The sequence below is a fragment of the Gekko japonicus genome, unplaced genomic scaffold, assembly GCF_001447785.1.
Source record: "Gekko japonicus isolate JY-2015 unplaced genomic scaffold, Gekko_japonicus_V1.1 scaffold746, whole genome shotgun sequence".
Taxonomy (NCBI): domain Eukaryota; kingdom Metazoa; phylum Chordata; class Lepidosauria; order Squamata; family Gekkonidae; genus Gekko; species Gekko japonicus.
This window is the reverse complement of record NW_015169797.1, coordinates 527,263-552,179: the sequence shown is the minus strand read 5'-3', so window position 1 is coordinate 552,179 and position 24,917 is coordinate 527,263. Positions and strand designations below refer to the sequence as shown.

At 41.4% G+C, this 24,917-nt stretch overlaps 2 long non-coding RNA genes across 2 annotated transcripts in view; both read right to left on the bottom strand.

Annotated features, from left to right (window-relative positions):
- Window positions 1-5,243: 5,243 nt before the first annotated feature.
- LOC107115381 lies at window positions 5,244-16,188 on the bottom strand. The gene is made up of 3 exons (XR_001482675.1): window positions 15,804-16,188; window positions 14,706-14,805; window positions 5,244-5,289 (listed from the first exon to the last, which is right to left on the bottom strand). It is a non-coding gene; the product is annotated as an uncharacterized LOC107115381 (long non-coding RNA).
- A 3,805-nt stretch (window positions 16,189-19,993) lies between these two features.
- LOC107115380 overlaps window positions 19,994-24,917 on the bottom strand; it is a 31,467-nt gene continuing 26,543 nt past the window's right edge. The window contains exon 3 of the long non-coding RNA XR_001482674.1: window positions 19,994-20,190. This is a non-coding gene — a long non-coding RNA (uncharacterized LOC107115380). The remainder of the gene's footprint in view (window positions 20,191-24,917) is intronic.

The following is a 24,917-nucleotide window of genomic DNA, read 5'->3' as shown; positions in this document are numbered from 1 at the left end:
GTGACAGGCCATTTTTCTCCAGACCTGCTTGCAAGCCAAATAAAAACACCTCATCCCGTAACTGACAGAGGAGGAAAGAACAATAGTGCTTTAGGACACTTTTTTTTTTAAAATGAACTACCATACCACCCTGCCTTAGATGCCTATTCAGAACAACAGAAGAACCTTAGAAATACAAGGCCAACCACTCCATAATAACCCACCTCAGAATAAAGTTAGATGCAGTAGAACACACTGTGGGGGGAAAAGCTTTTCCAGCCCTCATTTGCAAACACATAAAGTTCTCAGCAGAGCAGTTACCAATTTGACACTGCTGTGCAGAAGCCCTTAAACCTGACCATTCTGTCTACATCCTGGAAAAGAATACAGGACTGTCTTGTCATTTAATTTTTGTTTCAGGAAACTATTACATGATTCACTTTTCTTGATGGAAGTAAAGGAGCCCAGATAATGAGAGGCCACTATAATAGTTAATTTGTTTGTTTGACCACAGAGTACTTGCAAATGACATGATAACTATTTATAGTTCAAAAGGGCAGGGGTGGGGGAACTGAAATGAATTTTCTTTGTATTGCAGTGTCCACAGCCTGGGTCTGTGGAAAATGGAATCTGTAAGGTGATTTGGAGGTTTTTTTAAGTATAAATTGAAACTAAGGTGCACAATGTATGTTGACAGCAATACAATCAGTACTTATGTCCTCTTGCCCTCTGAAGAAAAGGATTTCGTTTTTTCCAAGGTTAAAATCTTTCCATTTTAGCAAATCACCGATGGTGGCTCTTGCCTGATTAGTACAGCTACTGCAGCTGGGCCTCTCCAGAAATCAGCTTGTCAATCCATTCTATTCTTTTTTTCAAAACATCTATAAGGGCTTTTCACTGCTGAATAATTTAAGTGTCTTTCCTTCAACTGCCCACATGGGTTTGTTTTTATTAAATGAATCTAGATGGTGAGAAAGAATTAGCAACCCAAGGAGACCACCTAAGCTAGCAGCACTATCCAGGCTCACAAAGGTTACACCAAGGTTAAAATGGTGCATTTATATTAAAGACAACATATGCCAAGTTGATTCAAATGCTCTTACCTAAAATTATTCTGTTGCTAGTAAATTGGAGTCCCTTTTTTATGATTTCTAAAAGCCAGGCCTTTGGCAAAACTTTTATCCATAGCTCTGCTATTACTTAGGAAGTCCTTGCTCACTAGAGCTGAGCTGAAATGTTGACCAGCAGATTATAAAACATGCCCAAATTTCTAGTTTATTTATGTCTGGTAGGAAGCTTTGGTTGCTAGCTAGCTCTAACACTTGGGTATTTCTTCAGCTGAATATACCATCTGTTTATGAAGCTGTCCAATCTAGACTTTAATCTGCATATATCACCTACTTTAGTTAATGGATTTGTTCTGATTCTCTGTGGCTGCGATCAGATGTGCTGTTTGATCTGGTGTCGTTATTGTTCCCTTCTAGATTTGAAACGTACGTCCAGACAGCAACATCTGTTTTCTGTTCCCCAGTTGTGAGCACTCTGTTCTCACTTGTCTTCGAGCTGGAATTATTAGACACTGGGGGAAGTCCAGTCCTTCCTGGTGTCAGTGGTCTCATCTCGCATCTCCAGAAGTCTGATCAATCCAGTAAATTTTCAAGCCATTTGGGAAGTCTGAACGTTCCCTTCTGGTTTGGGGCTTTTTTAAAGGAAGTTAGCAAGGTGCGCATAACTGCATATCCACTCCCCCCCCCACAAGAGCTTCTCAAAACTGTGTTTTCTTTAAAAAAAAACCTTCCAAAGAAAGATGCCTCTGTATTTCAGCTTTTTTCTGTGCTTTGCAGCACATGGGGTGGGGAAGGGGTTACTTGAAAATATGAGGGTTTTGAGTTTCCAGTTTCAGTGCCATGAGGATGGTGCGCTCTGGGACTTACTCCCATGTAGAGCACCAGATCGCCAGGACTTTTAGTGGAGTTCAGGCTCTTCCAAACTCCATTGGGCTCTCCAGAGAGGAGCTCAAGCAGGGGTCTTGACCTGGACTCCCCGCAAGCGACGGCAAGTGGGTGGTAGTCCAGATCGTCCCAAAGCAAATCCTGTGTGAGCTCACCCATGGCAGCCATGGGTAAATAGCTGTGACTTCTGGATGAAAGAGGGGAAAAACAACAGACCTCATCCAACATATCCAAGAAAATCAACACCATGAGTAACTTTAAATGCATCAAGATTAAAGAATCAACTATAGACTGAGCCTTTTAAATCTTTCATGTTAAAATCCAAAGAAAGGGAGGGGTAAAGGAAATCTCCCCCCCTCCATTCAAGCAGCTGGGAAGAGAGCTAAGAAGAAACCTTTTAAACTGGGCCAAAGAAGAGATGGTTGACTTTGACTATCAACTATAAAATATCATATTGTGGATTACAAATATATATATTTTAAAATCTTGTTTTATTGGAATACGATCTAATTTACTGAAGTTTGTTCTCTCATTTGGATCCCTTTTTTAATGGAATTACATTATTTGGAACTATAAGGAGATTCATTTGTGGATTACAATTGATCCTATTTTAATTGCTTTGGATTACAAATTAAACAAGAAAGAAGAAATATGGTTAAAATATTAACTATTTAAAATTAAGTTTCACTTTCAACACATCACTTCCTTGTAACATAGATAAATCTGGTAATGTAATTTAATGTCTCTGCTTGTACTGACTGTTTGGTAAAGAGCTGATAAGATATGCTACTGTTGAGTATTATGTTGAGTATTGTGACTATAATATCGGAGCTTATGTTGAGTATTGTGACTATAATATCAGAGTAAAAAAAGGGTAAATGTTCCCTTGCTCGAAAGCCAATCAGTAATAGCATTAATAACTGTTTTGCAAATTTGGGAAAACTGATTGTACTTACAGGCTTGTATTGAAAAACAATTTTCAGTGAGATTCTCTGTGTGTAATATTTAAAAATGGTTCCTGGGGTGCCATCTCCAGGCATAATCAAATCTGTAAGTATTGATTTAGCAGATTTACAGACTGTAATCCAAGTGACAATAACTTTAGCTGTAATAACAGCAGTAAAAGCAGCTATGAATCCTATTCAAGAAAAACTAGACATACTTGTCCAGAAAATGGAACCCCAGATGAAAGAAGACCAGAAACAAGACACTGCTGTTGTGACCACAATTACAGACAAGTTGGAAAAGAAATCAGAAGAACCAGATTTTAAATTTGAAACAGTAAAAACCAAACAGAACTTCAAGGAACTTGACAAAACAGTGTACATATTAAAATTTCAAAATCAACAATGATCCACGCAACAACAGAATATATGGGTACAAAAAATCCAGAAGAAATCTACAATGAGATTGATTTTTCATTCCTAATAACTCCAATGTTTCAAAAGCAAAAAATACCTTAAAGAGCATGCAACAATGAAGATACAATTCACATGGCAGAACAGGAGAGCAAGAATAAAACTCAAAGACATAAAAGAAAGAACTGGACTGGTACTGATAAAGAAGAAGATATGAAATACTCTTAAGCAATAATAGACAATATAAACTCAAAATTATATAAAATCTAAGAAGATGTAAGATATCTGCAATATAAAAAAAATAATTGATAAAACAAATTGCAGAAAAGAGAGGACAGACTGATTAAAGCTCTGAAGACACACGGTTAAGATTCTACAGATGTGTTGTCGAAGGCTCATAAACACAATTTCAACAGGAAATAAGAGAGTTGTATATCTCGTAGGCATACATTCTTTGTTATAGGTTCAAAGATCTAGCTTGCAGATTTCTTCTGTGTTTGCAGGGCAGTCAAAGCTGTTCTCCTCTTTCCATGTTACTTCTCTCATGGCTTTAAATTGTTGTGTTCATAACTGAATTTCTGTCTGCACTGCAAGAAAAGTTTCTTGAATTGCCTCTTTTATGATGACCACGAGAATATTTTGGACCATATTCAAAAAATCTTCCAAGGAAGCCTGAATAGATTTATTGTCCATAGAGCCTGGTATAGCTGACAGTAAAGCTTCTGAGGACATTTGTAGTCTGTCTTGAGAAGACTTTTTCCAAAGTTGTATTGAAACAAAACAGTCTCTACAGATGTTTTCCCAAGCTGGGTTTTACAGAGATAACAGCTTTAGACAGTATGTGTCAACAGCTATTATAGACTAGAGAAAGCTAACATAAGGCGGAAAGCTTATCAGTGTTATATTCCAAAGCAATAAAGTCATAAGAAAGTGGAGTTTTACAGTTTCAGTAAAAGTACACATTTGGGAATTAGATACATCTTAAAAAATTCAGAATAAGATCCATTTAAAATATCAGCCTTTATAATTGAAATATTAAGTTATAACAAATCCCGAAGTTCGCTGTTTATTTCAAAGTCTTCATACAGGGGACAAGAAGATTTATTATGCTCCACTAAGTTCAGAGTCATTGAAAAGATATCATTTTGAAGACAAAAAGAAAAGACATTTTGAAGATATCAATTAGACAGTGTGCTTTCTTGTTTTCTTTGCCCAGTAGATTATTTATGTAGTTTAGTTTAAATCCTTTTTATAGCCACAATTAAGGGAAGGGGGCCCGGGGAAGGAAGATCTTCCTCCCTCCCTTCCAATCTTTGTTAAAGTTGAAAGGGTTGACATTAGAGTTTCAGATAAAGTTGCTTTAAGAAGTACTCATGGTGATATGCTTCATCGGTGTTGTTGACAGGGACAATTCGCAAAGGCTCTACATCTGACAATAGCACTACAGATAAGATTAGAATTTCTTTTTTTATTTTAATCAACATTTTTATTTTCCAGAAAAAACAAACATGTAATGGGATACAATAATTCATATTGGTCTTTTCTCTATCAGAGTACCTCATACAAGGCTTAAATCTATCTCATTTTTCCACCATCAATGATTATATAAAGTTTAAAGTAAAGGTAAAGGTTCCCTTGCTTGAAAGCCAGTCAAGTTCGACTCTAGGGTTGCAGTGCTCATCTCCATTTCAAAGCCGAAGAGCCAGTGCTGTCCGAAGATGTTTCCGTGGTCATGTGGCTGGCATGACTAAACACCAAGGTGCACGGAACGCTGTTACCTTCCCACCGAAGTGGTACCTATTTATCTACTTGCAATTTCTTGCTTTCAAACTGTTAGGTTGGCAGGAGTATATAAAGTTTGCAAATACATAAATATACATTTTCTTATTTTCTACTATTTTAGACTTTCCCTATATATGCTATTAAAGTCAAAATTATATCTGAAATCAACATACTTTATCTCCTGGAGGTTCTCTTGCTCGACTCCTAGTCTGATCCAACTGGGAATACAACAAAAACAAGATTAATCAATACCTTAATCGCTATAGCTAGGACCACGATAGTGAAAAAATGGAAGGGTGAACTCCTACAAGATAATGACTAAGCCCTGCCTCACCTTCCTGAGTAGATATAAATTACCTGCCTACCATTTTTCTTCTCACCTTGACACAGAGAATACTCCATCTTTTTGTGTTATACCTCTGAGGATGCCAGTCACAGCTACTAGAGAAATGTCAGGTCCTACAATGCCAAGACCACAGCCATACAACCCAGAGAATCTACAACAGCTAATTCTACAGATGATTTGAAGAACACATTGGATGCACAACCAGTCTAGAAGAAACTAAGAACTTTTGTTTTAACTGTATGCAAAAGATATATATATATAAAAACATAACTTGAATTTAGAAGATAAATACAATCTATGAGGTTCTTAAATAGATAATTCAGTGATGTATGGGAACCCCCAATTTATGTATGTATGTTTGTTTGTATTTTGTTTGTTTTATAAAGTAATAATTTTACCAAAAAAATTAGGGTTTTTTGGGGGGGGCAGCCTGTGACTCCAGCTTCGCTCCAAGCTTTTAAATAAAAATGCCAGCAGCAAACAAGACACAGGATGAGGCTTCTCTATTCTCTACCCCCAGCTTTGAAACATTTGAAACATTGAATTTTTCAAAAGCACAGTTTTAAAAACACATCCCCCACACTGCACTATATATCCCAGCAGCCTCCTCAAGTAATCCCACAGCCCACCAGCTGCTGCCATCCTGCCAGGAGTTTGAAGCCTTGCTTCCCATAACTGCTTATGCGCATTCTCAGAACACAAATAAATAATTTCAAAAAGTTGCCCAACTGCCCCACTCTGTAGCCGCTGTGTCTGATCGATCAACCATGGGGTGAACACATGGTGAGGGTAGATAAAATCAAGCAGTTTAAAATGATCATATGGGATTCAGAGAGAGACTAAAGACTAAGTTCAGAAAAGGATATACTTTTTAACATGCATTGATTTGGAGGTTAAAAATCTTTCTGCTGGGGGGTGGGGCGCCACAGCAGATCATGGCAGACACTTGACTCTGTTGCTCCTGACCCTGCTGACTCCCCCATGGCATTAAAACACTCTGAACGGCCGTAATTTTTCCAGAGGATGGGGAAAACTGACTCTGCCAAAAATAAAATGGCAACCAACACCAACAAAACAGTAATAGAGCTCTTTACAACTGTGATATAGAATACCGCAGCCCAGCGGATTGAAAACAAAATGGTGGGACGTCATTTGGAAGTCACCAAATAATTCCTCCCAAATATTCTCTATAACATTTAACACCTTTAAAGTATTGAATCACTGGTATTTGACTCTAGCCCGCCTGCGTAGGATAAAGCCGGAATGTAGCAAATATTGCCGGAAGAACTGTGGTCACATTGGTGATTTTTTTACATTGCTGATGGCAATGCCCAAAGATACGTCAATTTTGGAACCAAATTATTGCAGAAGTCAAAATTATATCTGAAATCAACATGACTTATCTCCTGGAGGTTCTCTTGCTCAACTCCTAGTCTGATCCAACTGGGAATACAACAAAAACAAGATTAATCAATACCTTAATCGCTATAGCTAGGACCACGATAGTGAAAAAATGGAAGGAGGCTGCAACACCCTCTTTAGTGGATTGGCAAAATAAGCTTTGGGAGCAATTCCTCCTAGGGAAAATCTCCTCACAAAATGCAGCATTAACTTTGGAACCTTGCCAGCAGAACAAAAGTTGTGGTTCCCAGTAGTCAAATATTTAGCTGAAGGGGGGTATATTCCAAGCAATCATTACCAGAATTTGTTGTTTTTTTAAAAGCCTCTTATGAATGACTTGGAAGTCTTAGTTGTTGTTGTTGTTTTACTTTTGTTAATTATTACTCTGGTTTCTCTGCCACTATAGGCTGTTGTTATTACTGAGTAAAAACATTAATAAAAAAATTATATGGAAAAGAAATCTTTCTGCTGCTGGACAAACAGCTGTAATCTTGCATTTCCCCCACTTTTCTGTGCTATGCATTCCAATTGTATTAAGCTTTATACAGCTCCTATCCCTAGGTTCTGCCTGTATTATTTATCAAACATAGTGGAACTTGTTTTGCAATATTTTCCACATGGCTTATACAGGTTTTTCAGGGCCTAAGAGGAATAGTGATATACAGCACAATGACTTCCCAATCATCTCCCTGTTCCTCCCTGCACAGACACTTCTTCCTGAAGGCAGGAAAAATGTATTCAAAATGATGACATTGTTCTTTTTAAATGTTGTAATAAAAATGTTAAAAATCTTACTGGAATTATACCTACTTCTCCACCTCCAATGTATCCCTAAGCCAAGTTACTGTCACTAAAAATGGCACATTGTCAAGCCATCAGTGTTTCATAAACTGAGAAGTTCTTTAAAAAAAAATGCTGAGGTGCCCTGCATCAGAATAAAAAAGTATATAAAGGGAAGACCTTTTAGTTCATTCCAGATAAAACCCAGTAATTTCCTGGTGTGTAATCATGTGCAATATAATTCTCAGTTGTTGCTGATCAGGAAAGTTTTGTGCACGGTTAAATTTGCATTCCTCTAGTGTTATGAAATAAGTGACAAGCTCCCCATGTGATTGCATGCTCTGTACCACAACAGCATTTCTCAGCACACCTCACGCTGATTTAGGATGAGGCTTATTTTCCTCTGCTGCAAAGGAGGGTAGGCAGAGCAGCCTCATGCTGCCCATCCAAATGTGCTTATTTAATGTGGAAGTGCCTGCACTGAGGAAAAGGGAGGTCTGTTAAAATTTCCTAAGCATGTTGCAGATCAGACATGGAACCAATAAAGCTGTGGCCTGAAGTTTAACCCAAATGCTGCCCTTTATGCTTTCATTTTAGGCACATGTGGGTAACCATATGATCAACAGCCCCTTCTATATAGTTATCTTCTTTTCTTCACATAACGTAAACTTGTGACTCACTTTCTGCTTCCATTCAAGTTCAGCTTATCTATACTGGAGTAGAAATGAAAGGGCTCAAAAAATTATCCTCAAAATTCTCTATGGCTTCTGATGCTGTGTGTTCACCAAATATTTTCTGACTACTTGACAAATAGTTTACATTAGCATTTGACACCCAAGAACATTTGATCGCAATATTTCAATTCAATATTGAAACAAACTGTTTTATTTCTTGTCCCAAAATGATGAGTGGAAAGGAAACAGAGAGGTGCACGAGATACATCCTCTTCCAGGTAAGCTGTAGTCAGAAAAGCCAAGAGACAGAATAGCAGACAAAGAGGAATTCTCATAATTGTTGTTCTCCTCTCAATTCTTTTTAGGCAATTTCAAGAAACCCAAGGTGAAAGGAATAGAAAAGAAAGCTGGAAAAAAGATGAGAGACTGGGACAGCAGATATTACCTGCTGTTACCACTTCGTTGGGTTTTTTTTACATCTTTAACCATTAGACATTCAGATGCCTTCTTCAGTCAATGCCCTTCTCTTGACTCTTCCTACCAAATGTTTTTTTTTCTGAATTGTTATGTCTTTTTATCATATATGTTCATAATGAAGCTAGCCATGTATAGGCTATTCCATAGCAAATGTCCTACAGGGTCAGAGCAAAGGTCCAACTAACTCAGCATTGTTCCTCCATCAGCAGCCAGCCAGATATTCCCAGGAAGGGGAAATTAACAGTATGGAGAGAGACAGCATTGATGGTTACTGAAAGAAACAGTTTTGTATATCCACTTCTTTGTTCTCTTATAACACCTGGCAAACTAAAATACGTGACATGGCATTGTCACCTTGAAATTTTTCCCCATACCAGATCTACTCTTTCCACTTCATCGACTGCCATTTGAGGAGGTGGTAAAGGTCACACTACAGTGACACTATGTCAGATATTTAGTTCATATATGCTACTGAAGGAAAGGGAGCGAGGTGATGGGAGGCTAGTTTTACTTTCACTGATTTCCTTTTTAGTTATGACAGCGAATGATATTTATTTATTTAGCACTGTACAAGACCAGGTTGCTGGCCCAAGCAGCTTACAATTTAGAGTCTGACATAGGAGAGACAACAAAGGAGCGGGAAGGCAATGGGAGCCTGGATATGTGACCAACGAGTTCCCTAATTACAGACAGACATGGAATAAGAGGAGCTGACACCATGACCTGGGATAATCAATTTATCTTATCTACAAGAAAAGGAACTGCAACAGCCAAGGACTGAATACGGCCCCTACCTAATCTCAATGTGGGAAAGTGATGGGATGCAGAAGAGTTATTTATTTATTTAAATTTCCACCCCGCCATCCCCATGAATGGGCTCAGGGGCACCATGTGCCAATACATAAAACCGAATAAAACAGGATAAAACAGAATAAATATCAAAATTACATAAAGTGCTCAATGCTGTTGCCCTTAAGTTAAGACAAGATGGTGTCCAGTAGATGTTGCCTCCATCCCTGTGCAACGGTACAGATCTGCCGTGCCACTGAAGTGCGATCGTCATAGGGCCACTCCGTTCCCAGTTATCGTTGGTGATGGTTCGTTGGTGATGGTGGTAGTGGTGGCTCCTAGTCGAAAGCCTGGTGGAAGAGCTCCATCTTGCAGGCCCTGCAGAACTGTACAAGGTCCCACAGGGCCCTAATCTCCTCCGGGAGCTCATTCCACCAGGTAGGAGCTGCCACTGAGTAGGCCTTGGCTCTGTTTGCAGCGAGCCAGGCATCCCTGGGGCCTGGAATCACTAGGCAATGTTGTGCCCCAGACCATAGTGCTCTTTGGGGTATATTCAGGGAAAGGTGGTCCCTCAGGTATGTCAGACCCTGGCCATATAGGGCTTAAAGCGAACCCGGTACGCTATTGGCAGCCAGTGCAGCGCTTTCAGCACACACCGGATGTGCTCCCATTTAGGGAGATCCACCAGCAGCCTGGCTGCAGCATTCTGCACTAGCTGCAGCTTTTAGATTTGCCACAAAGGCAGCCCCATGTAGAGAGTGTTACAGTAGTCTAACCTTGAGGTGACCGTCGCATGGATCACTGTAGCCAGGTCGCCGTGGTCCAGGAAGGGAACCAACTGCTGAATCAGCCTAAGATGGTAAAAGGCTGACCTGGCAGTGGCTGCCACCTGGGCCACCGTAGTTAGGGAGGAATCCAGGAGCACTCCCAGACACCTAACCTCCGGTGCTGGCACCAAAGGTGCCCCATTGAAGGTTGGGAGAGGGATCCCCAACCCTGAACCACCCCGACTCAGGCACAGGACCTCCATCTTCACTGGGTTCAGCTTCAGCCGACTCAGTCTGAGCCACCCAGCCATGGCTTGCAAAGCCCAGTTCAGATCTTCTGGGTTGGAGTCCGACCGGCCGCCCAACATCAGATAGAGTTGGGTGTCATCTGCATATTGATAACACCCAAGCCCATACCTCCGGATAATCTGGGCAAGGGGGCACATATAGATGCTAAACAACATTGGGGAGAGCACCGCCCCCTGAGGCATGCTGCATTCAAGCAGGTGTCTTTGGGACTGCTTCTCCCCTAGCGCCACCCTTTATCCCCGACCCTGGAGGAAAGTGGCAAGCCATTGAAGGGCAAGCCTCTGTATCCCCACGTCGGCAAGGCGGTGGTCAGCAACTGGTGGTCGACTGTGTCAAATGCAGCCGACAGATCTAAACAGTGCCGCCACTTTGCCTTGATCCAGGTGCCTCCGGAGGTCATCAGTAAAGGCGACCAGCACTGTCTCCATCCCATGTCCTGGACGAAAACCAGACTGGAGAGGATCTAGGATGGAAGCGTCATCCAGGAAGCTCTGTAGCTCTCGATTAATTTGTCCAAATAGGGCAAATTGGACACCGGCCGATAGTTGGCCAATTCGGTCGGGCCCAAGGTTAGTTTTTTCAGGAGAGGGCAGACCATTGCTTCCTTGAGTGCCTCAGGGAACTGCCCTGAGTTAGGCCTCCTCTGTCTGCTCATCCCTTTATTCTGGGAGAGGCCACCCTGGTTCTGAGCCCTGAGTAGTCACATTGCATACTGCTCAGCCTCCTCCTTGCCAAGCATTTATTGATGCTCTAGGGAGATGTGCCATGTCCCTTCTCCCTAGCCATGAAGATCAAGGATAATGTCACCCTCCAAGGGGTTCCTGTCCAGGGGTTCCTTTTGCAGTTCCATGAAAGGCTCGCAAACCCCAAGGTCCTAGTTTGAGGAAGTATCTCTCTATCCTTCAAATTATGCTTTAGGGTCTTCCTCTAAACGTTATAATTAGCTTTTAACACTCTTTGCCCACTATGATATAGCAACCAGATAAAATTGAAGGCTACTGACCTACTAGAACCTGGGAAGTCACTCATGTAATCTTCAAAGTGGAGTATGTGAAATCTCCACATGTGCTTGTGCCCAGATGTGTTGGAGAAGAAAGAAATTCATAGTCAGCCCCCAATAGCGACCACCCTGTACCCGCTCTGAATAGCCGGGGATGGTAGCAAGCAGCTGGACCTGAGTGAGTCATACATGTCATGTGGTATTAAATTGTCCAGTGGTTGCTGCTAGGCCTGGCTCTAATGAATCCTTCCTCAAAGTCCAAAACAGCCCTGGAAAGGGTCCTGTCATCTCCCCTTGCCTTTTACTGACAGAAAACAAGGCAGAGGTCGTCAGTCCAAGGTCAGAGGGCCAGAAGTCAGGCAAGGCAGAGTCAGTAGTTTAGTGTCTATCATATGTCTTGTAAGCTGCCCTGAGCCCGCTCGCGGGGAGGGTGGGGTAAAAATGTCAACAATAAAAATAAATAAATAAATAAATAAATAAATCCATGCCTAACAGCCTCTCTTGGCTGGTTTTATAGCCCCATGCCTAAGGGTCATGCTTGCAACCAGTTGCTCAGAAGCAATCCCACAACTACTCATCTTTGTTATCAGCAAGAAGCAACTGGTGTCAGGCCAGGAGGCGTACACTTTGCCGTCTTGTCTGTAGCTCTATTCTCAGACTCTGTCTGCAGCATTCTAAGGGTGTAGGTGATACTGGTAGGCTGAGAATGGCCAACTGAGGTCCACCTGCTGAATCAGGGCTGGAGGGTGTTGGTGGCTCTGCACCAGCTGTTGGCTGTGAATCCTGACAAGCCTGCAGCTCATTTTCCTGCCAGTCAGCTTCTGTTAATTCAAGGCTGGCTACACAAGGCTCCTCTTCTGAGGAGTCCTTGCTGTCAATGAGCCCTGGCTGACCCACAACACCTTCCCTGAAAGCACTCATAGCCTCTCCTTTTTCCTGCTCTCCTTCCCAACCCCCAGCCAACCTATCTTTCCCTTTACCTGGGAAAACTCTGGTCAAGCTGCACAGTGCCATCCGACCTGGAACCAGTTGCATGGTGGGGAGCCTGCAAAGACTTGTGTGTGTTTGGGGGTAACTCCCTTTCCCCACTATCTCCTCCAAACACTATTTCCTCTTTTTGTCCTCCTGGCAGCCCCTATACCATCACCTTCCTTGCTATCTTCTCTCCTTTTCACTCACCCACCCACTTTCTAATCTGTCCCCAATCTTCAGCTAAATTGATTATTTATTTATTTATTTCATTTATGTCTTGCCTTTTTCCACAATTGGGACACAAAGAAGCTTACATTGGTCTTCTATCTTTCATTTCATCCTCACACCAACCCTATGAGGAAGGTTTGGCTTAGAATGTGTAACTAGCATTGAATCACAGTAGTGATTCAAACATGGGTCTCCTAGATCCTAGTCTGAAACTCTAACCACTACACCACACTGGCTTTCATGGGGTGGCTAGTGATGAACAGCAGCAAGCGGCAGGTCTGAGTCATGCAAGTTGTAAGGTAGGAAATTGCACAGACACTCGTTATAGCATTTTTAGGGTTTTAAACCCTCCCACCCAGTGTATCTCTTTTAGATTTCAGATTTTTTTTACATTTGCAAATCTGGAGCATTTCTCAGGTTTGTAGAAATATCTGTCTTATCTGACTGTGGTCCCAATCTCTGGATTTAAGTATCCCCAGATGGGGCTACACTGAGAATGAGATATATTGATATAAACAGTATATACAAATTTGCATGCAAGATTTATGCTAAAATAACCATTCTGCTGTAGCAGTAGGACAGTTAAAAATGCTCATCTATCCAGCTGTGAGGAGTAATAAACGTTATAATTATATAGATAAATAATAAATTATGCACACATAAGGGCAGCTTGAATACATATCAGCAAAACAGCACTTAATCCTCTAATGTGCAGTTGATGTAGATTACTCATTCATCTAAGAAACCAAGTGGCTTTTGTATGAAGGGTGTATGAGGTACTTCAATGCCAACAATTTAAAATTTGAGGAATCCATGAGGTTTCATATCATAACCTCAGCATTTGAGAGTAGTGCCAAACGTAGTGAAAGAGAGGAGAGCAGTAGATCACAGGATCTATTGCTAGGAAAGTAGCTGGAAACGGAGTTGGATTGCAGCCCAGAAAAGCTGGGAATTGTGTCATCAAGACAGAGCAACCAAGGCTGTTACAGAAGGCAGATTTTCTGAAGCCTTTTCGAATTAGCAAAACATAAGCATGGAAACTGATATAAACCATATATGCTTAGATATACTCAAAGAAAATACATGTATTTGCTTTAATTATATTACCACAGACCAATGCAGGCATTAGTGTGCACATCAAAGTGTACAGTTCAGGCTCCATCTGAAGCCTCTTCACATGAACACCCTCAGCAAAGGGAAATATCTACAAGGACATGGTAGACATGAAGGCCCAATATGTGTTGTCCCAAACCAAAACTCCCTGCTCCAATCCCCTTTGCAGACACACCCTAGCTGGTCATCAGCACAAAGAAGATAACATTTGGCTGCACATTTACTTACAAAGTGAATTAGTTCTTTATAAAGATTAATATTAATCTAACATTACTGAAAACACACACCAAAAAATCCTGCATTCTTACGCATGAAAATGCCTCATCAATCTAACCTCATTGGGTGGATCAAAACAGCAGTGTCCTGTTTGATTGCTAATGAGTCTCATGTTTCGTAAATAGATTTAGCATTTTGAAGTGATTCTCTGTCATGGGATTCAGGCATGACAATTGCCTGTTAAGCAAGAACATCACACGGAAGGCCTCCCACAGCCATTCACAATCTACGTTCTACCCCAGTGTTTTAGCAGCCTACAGAACACCTATGTGGGGTCTCTGGTGAAGTTCATTATACATTTACATAACTTGCAACCCCCCATGGTTGGAGCTTGAAATTGCTGTAACTTAGCAACAGGACAAAAAGTCAATAGTAGTGAAAGATGCTGATAGGAATTGTTGGGTCCCTTGCTGCTCTTGTTTATCTGCAACAAGTATGTTAGTTACTGATAAGTGAAACAAAACAGTGCATTACTTGGCATGCATAATTTGCATTGACTCACCAGTTTCACTGTTGACAGAGAGGTCCATGAGCAAACAAGGATCCCGTAAAGCCTACCACACAAAACTGAAAGCTGACAACTTCAGTAACATTTTTGCCTGCTGACAGAATACAAATAAATCAACTCACTAATTATACGAAAATGTTGTCCACGAAAATTAAATCTTTTCCAAAAGCAAACAACAAAACACAAGACCCTTTAATTCCTTGTGCGTAAATGTAACTAGCGGTACATCATCACTGCTATGACTGCTATAGGTGAAAAACAGTACCTCTTTAGTATAAATAATCAAATTTGGCAAAGAAGTTGTATGTGTGTGAGATAGAGGATGGCAGGAGAAAGGAAAGGCTAATCATGCAAAAGGGAATCTGGATGGCATAAAAATCAGAATGGATGCTTACTTTCTTCTAACTGGTGCCCAAACTGCCCCAGTAACACTTCTTTTTTTTTTTTTTTTGCAATTCAACCAAAGGGATTAAATTTCAAAGTTTCCTTATGAAAGATTCCATATTTCATGTATATGAAGTGCAGCACAACTTGTTCTTCAGTTAGCACTCCCAAAGTGATTGAGAATGATCTTTAGCACACAGTCCTTTTACATATACCTGAGGTGGGCATTCCGATATTATGGGACACAGACAGTGTTGACTGGTCCCCCCCCCCTTTCTCAAGTCTTCAGTTCAAAGTCAGACTACTTGTTCTTATTCTACCCACAAGCCCCTTCTGCACTTCCTACCAAGCTTCACATGGCATTCAGTTCGTAAGAACATTTCCTGCTGCACCTCACAAGCCAGTCACTAAGGGTCACTCACCTAAACCAGTATTCACAGATCAATCTTCTAAGTATGTCCAAGAATCAAGCAAGCTTTACAATTCAAACAGCAGTGATGTAAATTCTGAAGCATTCACACCTGGGTATTCTATGTTAATCTGATGGTATGGATCATCTTCATATGGGGGAGGAGGAACTATTCCAAGAATAACATCCCCCCCCCATCTCACCCATTAGTGCTGACACCAACCAGATGCTTGTATGATAGAATCATGGTGCCATCTGTCTGTTTTTCATACAAACAATAGGGGGATTTTTGAACCTACCTTTTGGTTGCTGTTGGTATTGTAATAAGAGGATCTTTCCTCTTTTTCCATGAGTACTCAGGAAGCTTTGGTGAGTGACTTTGCAAACGCTTCTTGGAAATCCTAGAATACAATGTCTACTGATTTATCCCACTCCCATCTTGGTTGAGACGAAAAAGTTGGAGAGGCAGGGTTTCCATTTACAGAAGTCCTACTGATTCTTCACAGCAAGGTTTATTGTCAACTTATTTATTTACAGCATTTATAACCCTACCCTTCTCCCAGGAAAACTGGGACCCAAACTTATATTTGTTTTTCCATAGTTTCTGAATGTTTGAGCATATGTTTTTAAATGTATGTATATACGTGATTGCCTTAAAACATTTGATTGATGTATTTGTCCTGATGGCTTAGAGAATAGAAGTGAAATAAGCATCTCTTCAAGTTCTGTTATTTTAAAAGGCTGCAGGTAAAATAACCATCTTGCAGGAACAGGCAATCAGCGTGTCATTTAAAATGTATGTGACAGCAAACATGATTGAAGTAAACATTTTCCTGGGAAGAATAGAGAGGAGAAAGGATGTTACTTTGCAGTTTGAGAACAAATGTATTGTTAAGAACAAGCAGAAATATCCTTACAACTGGAGTTCAAGAGCCTCTTATTCATTCCTTTCTGTCTCCAGAAGTGATATTTAAGGTTTAGATTAGGAGACCGGAATGGTATCTCTCCAGACTTAAGTTGTATTACCTGTGGCTCTGATACTCCTCTGATTGGCCCAAGAAAGACAAATGTTTCATCCTTATCTGTGGACTTTGCTAATTAAAATGCATGAATTACTTTAGGCTGCATTTATATAAGTGAGATTCTTTGGCGTTCTTCAGTACTGGAGGAGCAGAATAACTGCTGGAAAGATCTGAAGTTGCGACATATAGCAGTTTTTCATTAACATAGTTCAGAATATATCACTAACACACACACACACACCGGATATTAACTGCAGGTCTCTCAATACAAGACAATATATCTAAATAAGTACTAAAGAGTTCGTACATAGAAACAGAGGTTATGTGTCAGCAACTGCTTTTGCCTGTATACCTGCTTGATTGAATTACAACTTTTAAAACTTTATACTTAATTATATGAACCTGCAGCCATATAGGCCCATACACATTAATCTAAGCATTTGTGGTAGGGAAGGAAGATGTGGCCACCAAGAAAAGGAATTAAACAGGACATATTTTATTAAAGGAATGTGGTATACACACATATGCTTAGAAAAGAGCAGATCAGGGGTTGGTTCCAGTGACCTATGGGGAAAGGATTGCTGACATTTCCCCTGATCCCCTCCCCAAGTTCTCTGATCCTAGGTAAGTTAATTACTGTGGCTGTTGAAGCCCTGTGGGCTAAAAGCCACATGGATAAGGAGCTCCACTGAGGAAGGGAAGTGGGGCAAAAATCTTGGAAGAGCAGCTCTCAAAAGAGCTCTCTCAGCCCCACCAACCTCACAGGGTGTCTGTTGTGGGGAGGGGAAGGACTTTGTCAGCTGCTCTGAGACTTTGAGTGAAGGGTGGGGTATAAATCCAATCTCCTCCTCCTCCTCTTCTTCTTCTTAACAAAAATAACAATATTTTTAAAAAATCTTTCATGTACGGTGGGAAAAGGGGTTACTGAAGAAATATGACAAGATTTCTGGCCGAATAAAAAGAAACTCATGGGCACTCAATGAAATTGCTGAGCAGTCAGGTTAGAACAGATAAAAGGAAGTATTTCTTCACCCAAAGAGTGATTAACACATGGATTTCACTGCCACAGGAGGTGGCGGCAGCTACAAGCATGAACGGGTTCAAGAGGGAATTAGATAAACATATGGAGCAGAGGTCCATCAGTGCCCATTAGCTACAAGGTATAGACAGGAACTCTCAGTCTGGGGCAAGTGATGCACTGTATTCTTGGTGCGTGTGTGTGTGTGGGAACAATGAGAGGGCTTCTGGTGTCCTGGCCCCACTGCTGGACCTCCTGATGGCACCTGGTATTTTTGGCCACTATGTGACAAAGTGTTGCACTGGATGGGCCATTGGCCTGATCCAACATTGGCTTCTCTTATGTTCTTATGTAATTTAGTATAAATAGAGTACAACTCATTGAATGCACTGGAGGACAGCCAGTACACCTGAATAATCACAGAGATAGGGGGTAATTCATATGAATGCTTCCTGGTCTTCACAAGGTGATTTGGGGCAATCAGCTCATTGTAACATCCACATAGAGAACAGTCTTGTGAATAGATTAGGTCTAAAGTGAATTTCTTTGACACCATTTCTTTATTAATTTATTATTTTAATTATCTTTATTCTCTACCTTTCTACTGTCATTAGAGCCACCAAGGTGGCTACATACATAATAAAATCACACCTTAAAATATTTAAACCTACAAAAGCACATCTTTGAAACAATTTAAACCAAAGCCAAAATACATTCATAGACATAAAAAAACAACAAGTAAAACATTGGGCAGGATCACTGAAGGAACACCAACCAAAACAAAAATGTCTTCACCCACTGGCAGAAGATGACTACAGAAAGGGACAGACAAGTCCCTTGTAGAAAAAATTCCAGTTGTAAGCCAAATGGGCAGTTGCCTGGTGTATTTAGTCCCAATCAGAAACACAACCAGTGAGGCATCTGAACTGAGCAGGAAAACTTTATTCGAACAGAGAGGAATCCAAGCATCAAAAGCCTGAATTCCAAGACCAAATGAAGTTACGAGCTTTTTATAATTGTGCACAAACAGCTCTTTGGCATGCACAGATGTCCATTCCTTTGTTTAACATCCCATACCTTTCTATCCCATGCATGGTTATGATACTGTCATCTGCTTTCCATCGACACTTGACCATGCAGGTAACTCCCTAAAGCTCTCCGTATCACTCTACTCTAATTGACAAGTGAAGATAGAATGTTATCAGTTACCATTACCTAACCTTTCTAAATTGTGGTGCCTGGTGTGGAGTTCATTCATTTACATACCATAGGAAGGAATTTCCCTTTGCTACTCTACAAGCAAGCAAGCAGTGGAGTTTTCCTATTGAGCTATTATTTCTCATCTTTAACCAAAAACTCAAATATGGAATGTATTTGGTCATTGCACCACACAGTTTTGGTGCCATGACTGAGAAGGCTTCCCCCAAATTGCCACCTGCCTTGAAGCAATTTGGGGCTCTTGAAACAGGCTCTACAAAGATGACCATAGTGGTCAGGCAGGCAGACCTTTAGATATGTTGTTCTCAAACCACGCAGAGCTTTAAAGGTTAGCACTAGCACCTTGTATTTTTCCTGGAACCAGAATGGGCCAAGACTGGAGTGATACGGACACCATGCTTCCAGCAAAACCTCTAAAAAGAAGCCTTCCAGCAAGCTGCTATCAGTTCATTGACCTCTTTGAAAATATAATAAATCATTGTAAATGTTAAAGAAAGCCACATATTTAATATTTTAATAACTGCAAATATATTGCTTGATTAATTTAGGCCTACCTTGATCTCCTGTACTCAGGCAAAAGCCCTTGTTGCTCCATTCTACTTATGCAACTGACTATGAAAAGGAACTATACAGGTAATTCTGCACAACAGATGAGCAGCTTCTTTCCCAGCAGGGCTCTTTATGGTCCAGCACAAGCAATCTGAAAGCATTCCAGGACAGCCAGGCATGAACAAAAATGTCCACTTCAGCATTGCAGCACCAGACAGTGAAGTTCCAGGAAAGCGAGGAGGCTTGATTTTAATTGAAATTTTCTAATTTATTTTAATAAGACACCTGCTTAAAAGAAGAATTGGCCTGGGTCCTGTTATCTTCACTAGACCTAAAATGACAGGAGTACTTTAAGTACTCTGTCAGTAGATTTCCCCTGCCACTCTAAAATCATTTTGGAGCAAATTTCTGACCTAATCCCTGCAGAGTTTTCTCCCCAGCTTTTGAAAAAAGTTTCTCATCATCGTCATCATCATCATCAGGGTTTCTACACTTGTAAAGGGCAACTTGTTTCTTCAGTTCCTTTAATGGTTCGGATATAGAAGGACAAATTGAGATAAATCTATATCATGATTGCCTTATCTTTAATCATTTACAGTGTTTGGATTTTTTATGCTTGAAGTGTTGAGCAGGTCATGCTGCTTTTTAAAGACACACATTCACCTCCATTTTGTGTTGCATTTTTTAGGATAACTAGACCATTCTGACTGACAGACAACCAACTGCATTCCATACTTGTCATAAGGCTGTAACCTTCCTTCACCTTCTTACCATCTTCTCTGAATTCTGTAGGAGTCCCTGTCGCTCAGACAGCATAAAATGTTTCCAAATGAGAAATTTATTCTAGCAGGTAGTAGCCTACTGTGTATAGCTTGCACCCTGTGGGGAAAGGATGAAACAAATGAAGTGTGCCTGGACCAGCATGAACTTTTCCTCACTCCAGGTGAGCAAAAAGCAACATCTAACCAGCACATCAGATATCCATTTCATTACTGGGATTGTGTTTTCCTCTGGATGCACAAAGCAATAAAAAGGCTATTACTTAAAGAAGAAACTCCATCACAACTAGAGAGCTTTTAGTGATTGTCCTCACGCAAAGCACATTGAGAACATAATTGGTAACAGAAACAGCATAGAGCCTCAAAGCACCTTAAAGACTAACAGATTTATTGTGGAATAAGCATCCATGGTTTGGAGCACAATTTATCTGAAGTGGCCTAGGGATCGACAGGTGTCACAGAAGCGAAACTAAGGATGAATTCAGTCATGCCAAATGGTATGATTCTGATGTTAGTTAATGATTGCAGGTAAAGATTCAGGGGCTGATGATTGTTTTTGAACTGAACCAAAGCAGCATCCAAAGGTTTGAGGGCACATGATAATAATGCACTGAGATAGTTTACACAAATTCATTTAGATGTGTATCAGCTTGGCCCTCTTCGACTCATATCCCATCTGTTTTCCAAGGTTTTACTTCTTCCTTCTGGCAAAGCTGACTTTAATTCACAAAAGCTAATATCACAATTAAACAGGACTTTTAAAGTGTCACACGATCCTTTTTGTTCGCAGGGATGGAGACAGTAACCTTGCCAGAGGTAAACCAGCTTAGATCCGGTCTGTGCCCAGATGGCAGAGCTCCTGGGCACCTGCATATGTCACCCTGAGTACTACAAGAAAAAAAATCTGAAGTATGAAAGAAATACTGTTGAAGCTTTTGCTGTAGCACAGCTACTGCTCTGCCATTCATGGTTGTAAGGCAGAAGAGACTGTTGCTATCTAAAGCTTGAAATTCAGAGGGACCTCCAATACTATACCCTTATGAGGATTCCCAATCCATTGTTTTTTGCCTCTTAAAAGAGATTATCTCACATGGGCAGGTTTCAGAATTGTATGGAACTCATAACTGGGGTTTACATAATAAAAAGTCTTTATCTCCTATCCTAGAAGCATGCTGAGTTCTAGCGTCAGCTGACATAATGGCATCAGCTACATGCTTAATGCCCTTCAAAATCTGATATGGAACTCATAACTGGGGTTTACATAATGAAAAGTCTTTATCTCCTATCCTAGAAAAGTCTTTATCTCCTATCCTAAAATATTCCATGTCTGACAACAAAGTCCTTTGGAATATCTAGCCTTTGATGTCCATGGCCTTAGACAGACAACACAAAACCTCTCCAAGCATTAATGTAAAAATAGGTCTATAAATGTCTCTGCCTTATTATAGGGGCTGTCAACATCTATGCTTGTCTAGCTTTTTACACTTTCTACAAATGGGAACCCACCAGGACTTGTGGAGGGCGTCTGATTTCCCCTTCCCCTATTTCCTCTTTCGTTTTCCTGACAGCCCCATAGCCTCTCCCCTTTTCCCACTTTCTTCTCTCCTTCCCACCCAACAGCCAACCTGCTTTATCTGACCTGTTTTTAGCGTGCCCCGCAGCAGCCTCTGTCTAGGAAAACTATGGCCCAGTTGTGTGGTACTGGTTGCTGAGCCAGCCCCCCTTTCCTGGTGGAGAACCCTTAAGAACTTGTGGGAGTGGAGAAATAATTTCCCCCTGTATCCTTTCCCCTACCTAATTTCCCCTTTCCTTCTTCCTGGCAACCCGATATCCTCTCTTCTCATTCACTCCTTCTCAACCATTCACCAATCTGCCTTTTATCTGCCTCTCATCTTCAACTATATTTACTATTTATTCACTTCATTTGTACTCCACCTTTCTCCACAGTGGGAAACCAAAGCCGCTTGCATCATTCTTTCCACCTTCTTATCCTCACAACAATCCTGTGAGGGAGATTATTTTGAAAGTATGTGATTGGCTCAACATCACCTAGTGAGCTTCCACTGCATGGTTATTTGAACCTGAGTCTCTAGTCTAACTGATACACCCACTGGCTTTCATAGGGTGGCTGCTGCTGAATAGTAGCAAGCAGCTGGCAGCTGAGTCATGCAAGTGGGGTGGCATCATATCACCCAGTGATTGCTGTGGAGGTTGCTGCCAGGCCTGGCCCCAATGAGTCCTTCCTCAAAGGCTAAAATAGCCCTGGAAAGGGCCCTGCCCCCTCCCCCTGCCTTTTAATCAGAGAAATCAAGCCTAAAATGCTGTGTTTGCCTAGCAACTGCCACTAAGGGCTTCTGTTTTTTAAAAAGGTAGAGGCATTCCTTTTGTCATTTTTGTTTGTGTTTTTTAAATCCCCAATGTATTCTTTAGATGTCAGATTTTTCTGCAAACCTGGGGCATTTTTCAGGTTTGTACGGAGATCAGTCTTGTCAATTCATGGCTCCAAACACTGAATTTAAGTATCCTCATATCTGACCTACTTAGGTATTAGAATATTCAACAAGGGGAATCACAAGAAACCTGCGGGAAGGGTGCCACCCCCCTTTGTTCCTTCCCTCTCCCCCCTGCTCTTCCCTTTCCCCTTCTCTATCAACCTACCCCCATTCTATTTCTCCCCATTCTCAGATTTTTGCTGCTCTTTCTTCCCCCTTACCTGTCAACCTACTCACTCTCTCTTTTGCCCCCCTTCTCCATTAATCTACCCCCATTCTCTATCAATGTACTCTCTCTATTTCTTCCCCTTCTTTCTCCCTCTCACCTTATCTGTCAACCTAGACCCCTCTCTCTTTTGCTCCCACCTCTTCTCCATCAACCTCCCCCTCCCCTTATCTGTCAACTTACCCCCTCTGTCTTTTGCCCCATCCCTGCTCAATAAATATCCCCCTCCCTTTCTCTGTCAACATACACTGTCTCCCTTTAATTCTCCCCTTCCTTCTCTGAACAATCCCTCCTCTTTCTACCCCCTCTCCTTTTTGTCAATACTCTCCCCATCTTTCTTCCCCCTCCTTCTTCCCTTATTAGCCATGGTAGCTGCATTGTTATGAAGCTGCTCTTGGCCTAGAGCAGCTTCCCTATCACCAAGCCAGGCACAGCACCAGCCCTCCGGGCCCGGCTGTAGCAGCAGAATCTGGGAGCTTATCTGGGAGTGGAGAACCACATGGGTGCCACCACTGCTGTGACTGCAGAGCCTCTCAGACACTGGCATGGCTGTGGTTGGGCCCAAAGAGCCTTCCAGACACTGGCACCACCACAACCAAGACTAGAAGGTCTCCTGAATGCCAATGCCATCATGGTTGAGACCAGAGAGCTTCCCAGAGTCTTCTGCCACCGCAGGTGCACCTGGAGAGGTTCCTGGCATCTTCTGCTGCAGCAGCAGCTGAGTTCAAAGTAGTTTTCTGAGTGGCTGCTCAGATCACTACAGGTAAATTTTATTTTGGGGGAAATTTACCCCCCCCCATGTATTATTTTGTGATTTCAAATTTCTCTGTAAACCTGCAGGCTCCCCCAAGTTCATGGAAAAATCTGCTTAGTATCTGTGTGGCCCCAACCTGCAGATTTAGATATCTGCAGATGGGAGCCATAGATATATATACATGGTGTGGTGATCATAGCAGCCTGGTCTAAGAAAGCAGATGCAGCTTTTCCCATATTCTCCCTATGCCAGGAAAAAAGCTTCCCTGGCTAAATTTCTGTGTATTTGATTGCCATGAAAGACCTAGGAGCAGGCCAATAAAAAGCAGCCCTGTCTTTTATCAAATGTCTTGGTGTGGGGGATGTAGGACCAGTGTAGGAATTCTAAACATTTAGGCTTTTGCAACAAAAACTGAATAAATTAAGTACTGCTTCAAATGTTTCCCAGGCATGGTTGCCAGTTTCAAACTGGCTCAGCATTTGTCTTTCAACAGTTGCCTAATACACTATCACTTCATGCCCAGAAAAACTTCACCTGCTAAAGCTTGGCATGCAAACTGGCAGCTCCAACTTGATGAAACTCTCTGCCTATTAACATCAGGGCCCTGTGGGATCTGTTACAATTCCGCAGGGCCTGTAAGGCAGAGATGTTCTGCCAAGCATACGGTTGAGGACAGCAACAGTTTTAACATCAATGGCTATTTACATCAATGGTCTAATGGTCTGACAGTCTTCAACAACTATCCGGTCCACTAACTGCCTTCACCACCACCTCCCCGCGAATGTAAAGTAAATTGGGGGGGACAGAATGGCATTATAGCATCATATGTGCACTAGGTATTTATAGGATAGTATTTTAAATCACTTATTGGATTTTATATGTATTTTTATGGATAATTATTGTGCATTGCCCTGAGCCTGCTCACAAGGAGGGTGGTATAAAAGTCCAATATAATAAATAAATAAATTTATTCACATTTATAGCCTGCCCTTCCCAGACGTGGCCTCAGGGGGGGTAGCAACACCATTTATATATATAAAAATTGTTAATAACATAATATTAAAATTTAAAACATAAAGGGAGCGGTGGCGCAGGTAATACAACGCCTGCTGTAACATCTGTAGCGAACAGCCCCAATGGCTGTTCGATTCCCCACCACGGCCGGAGTGAGCTCCCGGCCCCCGTCCCAGCTCCCGCCAACCCAGCGGTTCGAAAGGTAAATAAACGAGTAGATAAATGGGTACCTGCCCTAGGTGGCAGGGGGCACCCACCTCCTGGTTCCGTGCTAGGAGTGTTGGCAGCAGTAACGGAAGGTGAAGACGGCAGTGGCGAAAACAACAATGGCGGCTGAATCC